This window comes from Anastrepha ludens, chromosome 5, assembly GCF_028408465.1.
Source record: "Anastrepha ludens isolate Willacy chromosome 5, idAnaLude1.1, whole genome shotgun sequence".
In the NCBI taxonomy this organism is placed as follows: domain Eukaryota; kingdom Metazoa; phylum Arthropoda; class Insecta; order Diptera; family Tephritidae; genus Anastrepha; species Anastrepha ludens.
Genome location: NC_071501.1, coordinates 43203648 through 43210147, shown reverse-complemented (window position 1 = coordinate 43210147; position 6500 = coordinate 43203648). Strand labels below are relative to the sequence as shown.

At 36.2% G+C, this 6500-nt stretch overlaps 1 long non-coding RNA gene across 1 annotated transcript; it reads right to left on the bottom strand.

Moving 5' to 3' along the window:
• Window positions 1–174: 174 nt before the first annotated feature.
• Window positions 175–1211, bottom strand: LOC128863523 (uncharacterized). The gene is made up of 2 exons (XR_008454609.1): window positions 779–1211; window positions 175–707 (listed from the first exon to the last, which is right to left on the bottom strand). It is a non-coding gene; the product is annotated as an uncharacterized LOC128863523 (long non-coding RNA).
• Between the last annotated feature and the right edge of the window lie 5289 nt (window positions 1212–6500).

Here is a 6500-nt window from a genome sequence, read left to right as displayed (position 1 = left end):
AATGGATAATATTTTTCTTATTCTATGAAAAAACCAATCTTCTTGGCAATTTTGCTACACACATATGTAGTTCAAATGGCTTTCAAAATTCAAATTTCTATTTTCTATAGCTATCTATAACTATCCTGAGGTACTTAATTTCACTTACTTTTTCTATTGCTTCGTTGGCTATGATACATCCTCATTTAAATTTTCATTTATTATAATAGCCTTAGTTTGCTAACATTAAGTTTTAACTTGTTAATTTGTATATTCCTATCTATGTACATATGTATGTTTTTTAAGTTAATGTTCATTCTTTCAATACATTCGTACGTTGAAATACCAGTTGTCTACAGTGGTGTCATCAGCTAACTGGCAGATCTTGACTACATGTAACACTTTTTCCATATCATTGATTGTACATGAGGAATAGAAATGTTCCCAGCACCGCTGCTTGAGATACTCCCAACGCTATGGATTTCTAGTCAGACATCCAATCCGATATCCTTCTGCACAGCCTTCTGACCTTAAGTAGCTTTCGAACAATTTTCGTTCAACTCTTTGTATTCGTATTTTGTAATTTTTTTATTAGAAATCTTCTGTAGATTGTTTCGAATGCTCTCTTTAAGTCTACGAAGACAGCCACTACACATTTGCGTTCAGCTATTACTGATTTCCACCTCGTGATCACTAGATTTATCGCTGACTCACAGCTATGGCGTTGTCTAAATCCAAATTGATATTCATATAGCAATCGGTTATTCTCCATATGCATTTCTAATTGTTTATGTACAACCTTCTTGCGAAATTCCTCTGGCTTATATGTGTTTCTAGATTTGTTTACGGGTATGACTGTTGAGACTTTCCACTTATTGGGGAAATCCCCAATTTTCAGCGAATGGTTTCTGATATTTGAGAAGCTTGTGCCATTAGGTGAAATGCACACAATATCATTTTCGTAGATGTCAAATTAAAGTCTTTTTTTTTGCTTATACTTTTAATCACCCTTTCTAAATCGTGGATGTTTAATGATGTAAACTGGAACTGAACATCGCTTTGCTGTATAACATCTTTATAATCGACTATTGGAATGTTATTGTTAATTTCTTCTACACTTTTTATAAAAAATACATTCATTATGTTTTTTTATTTCGTGCTTTTTGTTAGCATCTCGCCATTTATCGACACCTTGGATAATTCGTTATTTTCCTTTAGAACCAGATATTTAATACTTCTCCACATGGCCCTTTAGTCTCGTGCTACCTGAATTTGTTTTTGTATGAAATTGTTTCGTACAAGTTGCAGCTCGTAGACATAGCGATTTCTGTATTGCTTATATTTTTGCCAATCACTATGTTTTCTGCTCCATTTCGCAGTTTCTTACAATTGAATATTTGTATCTTTCATAGTATTCAGATAGTTTTTAAACCACTCGTCAAAGTTTCTATAACCCGAAATTACCTTAGATTTGGTCATCGTTCGAATGGATTGCGGAAACTTCTTTCAAGCTTTAACTAGTATTATACGACAGTAATTTTTTTTTTTTTTTTTGCCATTCAATTCGAAATATTTCGGATATTTCTTTAAATCCAAATTATAACATGATGTTTGACATGATCTATTACTTCGTAGTTTAAGAACCCACTTTACGAATTCAACGGGATATTTTGATTAGAGCCTTTTTCTAGACAAAGAGCTGATTAAAAATTTGAGATTTTTAAAAGTGCAATCATTGGTGCGTGACTACCATTCGGAATTCAGAGAGAACATAGGATCGAATCTCGGTTAAACACTAAAATAAAGAAAAATATTTTTCTAATAGCGGTCGCCTGCCGAGGGGTGTATTTCTCCGAGTGTATTTCTGCCATGAAAAAACTCCTCATAAAAATATCTGCCGTTCGAAGTAGGCTTGAAACTGTAGGTCCCTCCATTTGTTGAACAACATCAAGACGCACACCACAAATAGGAGGAGGAGCTCGGCGAAACACCCTCGTTAGGAAAACCTTATGGGAAACCTCGAATAGGATTATCTTAACGTTCGCACGATAGTCGATTCTATGTTACCGGAACGACCCGGATTTATATCCGACCAAGGACTGTCTCTCCAGCAGCAATCCCCGTGCATGTATGGGAATGTTTGTGCTGACACAACAACAACATAATTATCTTTGGATTGAAGCTAATGCATTATTACTGACTTTTTGTGAGCAGAATGGCGCATCTTATTACGTAGCCTATCAAATAACCGATATTTTGTGCATACTTTTCGGTAATTATGCATCACACGTTTTTCGACGAGTGCTGCATTAAGACTCGGAGGATCTGCAATGATCTACCTATTTTATGGGCCTGTCACAACAGGTTCGTTGCAGTCATTGTGGCAACGCATTTAACTGACGTGATAGGTAAAACGTACCGTGCTGCCACAATGAAAATATTGCCGCATATAAACAAACAAACTAGATTATACTGTCGTGAAAGCAAATATTTGTGTATGAAGATATTTTTATTGTTGTGAAATATATTATAAAATTAGGGGTTTAATATAATTTATGTTAGTTATTGTTGTTGTAGCAGCATAAACATTCCCCATACTTACATACGGGGAATGCTGCTGGAGTGACAGTCCTTGGCCGGATATAAAGCCGGGTCGTTTCGGTAACGTAGAACCGACTGTCGTGGAAACGTTTATGTTAGTCGTAGGAAGTGGGTGCTTCTCAACTTTCTTTTCACACAATTTTTCCAATCTAATTTCGTTCAGATTGGTAAAGTTACAGATTATTATCACTTTTTAGATCAGTTTATAAATCAGTGTTTAACTCTGAATTTTGGACACCTAAGTATTTCAGAAGATGATGTCGAACTTGGAATATTAAGCTTAAAACCCTACGCACAGGCCGATATCGATGGGCTTTCTGCAATTCTATGATACTAAGGAAATGTCCGACAGTTATTTCACCTTTAAAAATACTAATAATAAGTCATTAACCTCTGAAATTCTCATCGATGAGTGGAAACTAATAAGTATATCCCCAATTTTTAAAAGCGCAATAAGAATGAAAAAAGGGGGCGTCCATAAATTACGTGAGATGTTTAAGGGGGGGAGGGGGTCGAGTCAAATCTCATCTAATCTTACGTTGGAGAGAGGGGGGGTCTCGGCAAATATCACGCAATTTCTTTTCTGATTGAAACAAAAAAATTGTACATGCTTAAGATTTAATCTCAAGCGTAATCGTAGTATGATTAAGATCATTCACTAATTCGTTCGAAAGAAAATAATTTCATTCATACTTCGACGTTATACATTACTACTGTCAAACCACCATATTTGTTTTATACCAAATAGCTCAATTTAATCTGAATTTGCGGTACAGTGTAGCCCGTCGGTTGTTTTCGCGCCACTATGAGCCGAACGCCCTCTCACTCAGGTTGACGTTTGACAATTCCGGACTTTAAAGAACATGACGGAAAATCATTTGCTCCATTTCTAATACACGTACCGATTTAACCGCTGAATGCCTTTATCAGCACGCCTATTGATCTCTATTGCCCAAGTATACGTGATGATTTCGAGAAAATATGCTGCAGTACATGTGGTATTTACTTCGCATCTATCACAAGAGCTGCAGAGCACAGGAGAGCAGCTCACATTGCACCAGCTAAGCAAGCGCGTATGTTCCGCAAAGTGCGACCCTCACGGATTGTCACAAGACGAGCTAATGAGTTACTGTGCACAAGCGTCAACGGCTTAGAGTGGCTAGATTAGAACGAAGTTGTAGGAGCACATTTCCAAGCTCTCGACATTTTTGAAACCATTGTCAAAGAAAATATGTTCTTTGCCACTAAAAGCTTAATTTCGTGCAATCGGCATGGATTCGTCACTGAACGGTTGACAATGTCTAATCTCACCGATTTTAGTGAATATTGTATTAGAGCCTTCTCAGCAGGGCAGCAAATCGACTGCATTTACACGGATTTTTGCAAAGCTTTCGACAGTCTCTCACAACATTTTGCTACATAATTTATCTTCACTTGGGTTTCATTTTGTTTTCTTGCAATGGTTGAAATCCTATTTTTGCGGAAGGCGTTGTTCGGTCCTCTGAAACTCTCATTGACTGCTCTGGAGTGCCTCATTAGATGTAAGTTTGTAATTGAATATGTATGTATATATTTTCATTATTCCTTAGTTTTAGTAGTCAGCCGGAAATTATGTGCGGTTTTTGTGCACTACGGCATAAAAAACACAAAACTAAAAGGTGACGCAATATTAATCATCTTATTTTGATTTTGAATAACTTGTTTACTAAATAAAATAAAAAGTAATTTGGAGTATTTAAACCTTTACGCGCACCATTGCTTTTCGGTGTCAAGTGCCAAATATGATTGACGTACGACCCCCTTTTGCCAAAATTATAAATCTTCCGATAGGGAAACAAATTTTGCGCCACCTTGTATTTAGCTGTCAGTCAAATTCGTTACCGCAATGGACCCATTGTGACGGATAATACCATAAGCAAGAGCAAGGTAAACTTAACAATCCGTTTTCGTTTTGGACGCACAAGAGTTCTGCTCAAAATTGCATTGTTCGATTCACAATAAAAGCAGCGCGACACATTAGGAAGTTTTCACTTTTTATTAATATTTGCTTTTATAAAAATACAGTTTGTACCACAACAAAAACCATACGACTCAAACTTTGTACAAAATTGTAAAGAATTGAACATACAGTAGACTCGGGGTTGAGGGAACTAATTCGTGCAAGGGCTATTCCCTTCAACCCAGACTTTCCCTTCAATTGAGACTGAAATTATACATGTACAGAAGTGGGCGGATTATAAATATTTTATTAATACTGTTGTATGTAAGGTAGAGGTACATAGTTTGTGGAGTGAGTGTATTTATTTCCTATAATAAAAACATATTATTTAAAGAAGTCCAATATAGCACTTTGTTTTTTCTTAGCTTCCAGTGATTTTTTCACTGCAATATCCCTGATATTGTTAAGAAAAATGATGTGTTCGAGCGAGTTGGTATTGTGTTCGGTCCAATGGATTGCTTTGTCAAAAATTTTAATGGCTTCAGCTGCCTCTCATCCTCATCCTCATCAGATGCCTCAACAGGTTGATTAACATCATCAATAACGCCCTCAGTACCATTAGCGCAAGTGTCATCTATTCCTGTCCATATTCTTAGTTCGTTGACACTTAGGTTTGACTAAAATAAAAAAAATATGGAATGTTAAGTGCACGTGTAACTGTATTGATTGAGTTTTTTACCTGTGAAAATGCAGTTTCAGTTACATAAATTGAGTAATTCTTCAAATTCGGAATGTTGTGCAACTATCTGCTGTCTTAAAACACTGAGAGGCACATCATCCTCGATACACTCATCATTGTCTATCGGATGTTTATAGTCAAGTAATGGACACCAGCATTTTTTAATAACGGCGGCATCGACTTTTTGCCATGCTTGGGTCAAAAGGCTAATGGCATCTTTCAAAGGAATTTTTTTTTAAAAGTCGGCTATTTCGTCTTTACCAATAGCTGATTTTAATAAATTTGTTCTATAGTGCAACTTGGTTAACCTTATTACATTCTGGTCCATGGGCTGGAGAAGGGGTGTTACATTTGGTGGCATATATAAAACGAAAATTGAACCACATTCTGTTTTTAATAACTCTTGTTTTGGATGGCACGGTGCATTATCTAAGATCAAAACAGCTTTGACTGGTAGACCCTCGTGTCTTAGGAATGTGGTAACCTAAAAAACAAAAAAAATGTATTTAGTTCAATTTATTATTTACCTATGTTATGATTTAATAATTTAATTTACCTCTGGTACAAAGGCATTGTGGAACCGTTCTTCGAAAATGTCCGCAGTCATCCATGCTCTTTTTGAGCACCTGTAGTTCAACGGAAGCTGAAAATTTCTGAATGGTCGTGGTTTTTGGCTTGACCTTTTACTAATGGCTTTAATTTGTGTTTGCCAGTTGCATTAGTGCACACTAAAACTGTGACTCGCGCCTTTTCACTTTTTCTTCCGCACGCATTTTTTTCATTTGAGCTAACGTATGTTTTGTCTGGCAGTAATTTCAAAAATAATCCAGTTTCGTCAGCATTGTAAACCTGGTTTTCATCCAACTGTAAATCATTTTTTGGTCGCCAAAATTTTGCCTTGAATGCTGGCACTGCTTCTTGATCAGAAGACAATTTTTCACCGCAAATTTTCAACAATCTAATTCCAAATCTAGCCTTGAATCCATTTAGCCAGCCCGAACTTGCGTTAAAGCCTCTTCCACTTCCATACATTTTTTGCGTGCAGTTCTTTAGCTTTTTCTTTAATAAGGTTTCCAGATATTGGAATATATCGACTTCTTTGAGTGATGAACCATTTATATAGCTTAGTTTCCATATTAGCAAACTCACCCTTCTGCAGAGACTTCCGTTTAATGCTGCACTCTGTCGATGCTTTTAAAATCTTTCTTTTGCCATTTTTTATACGTGATATGGTCGATTTGG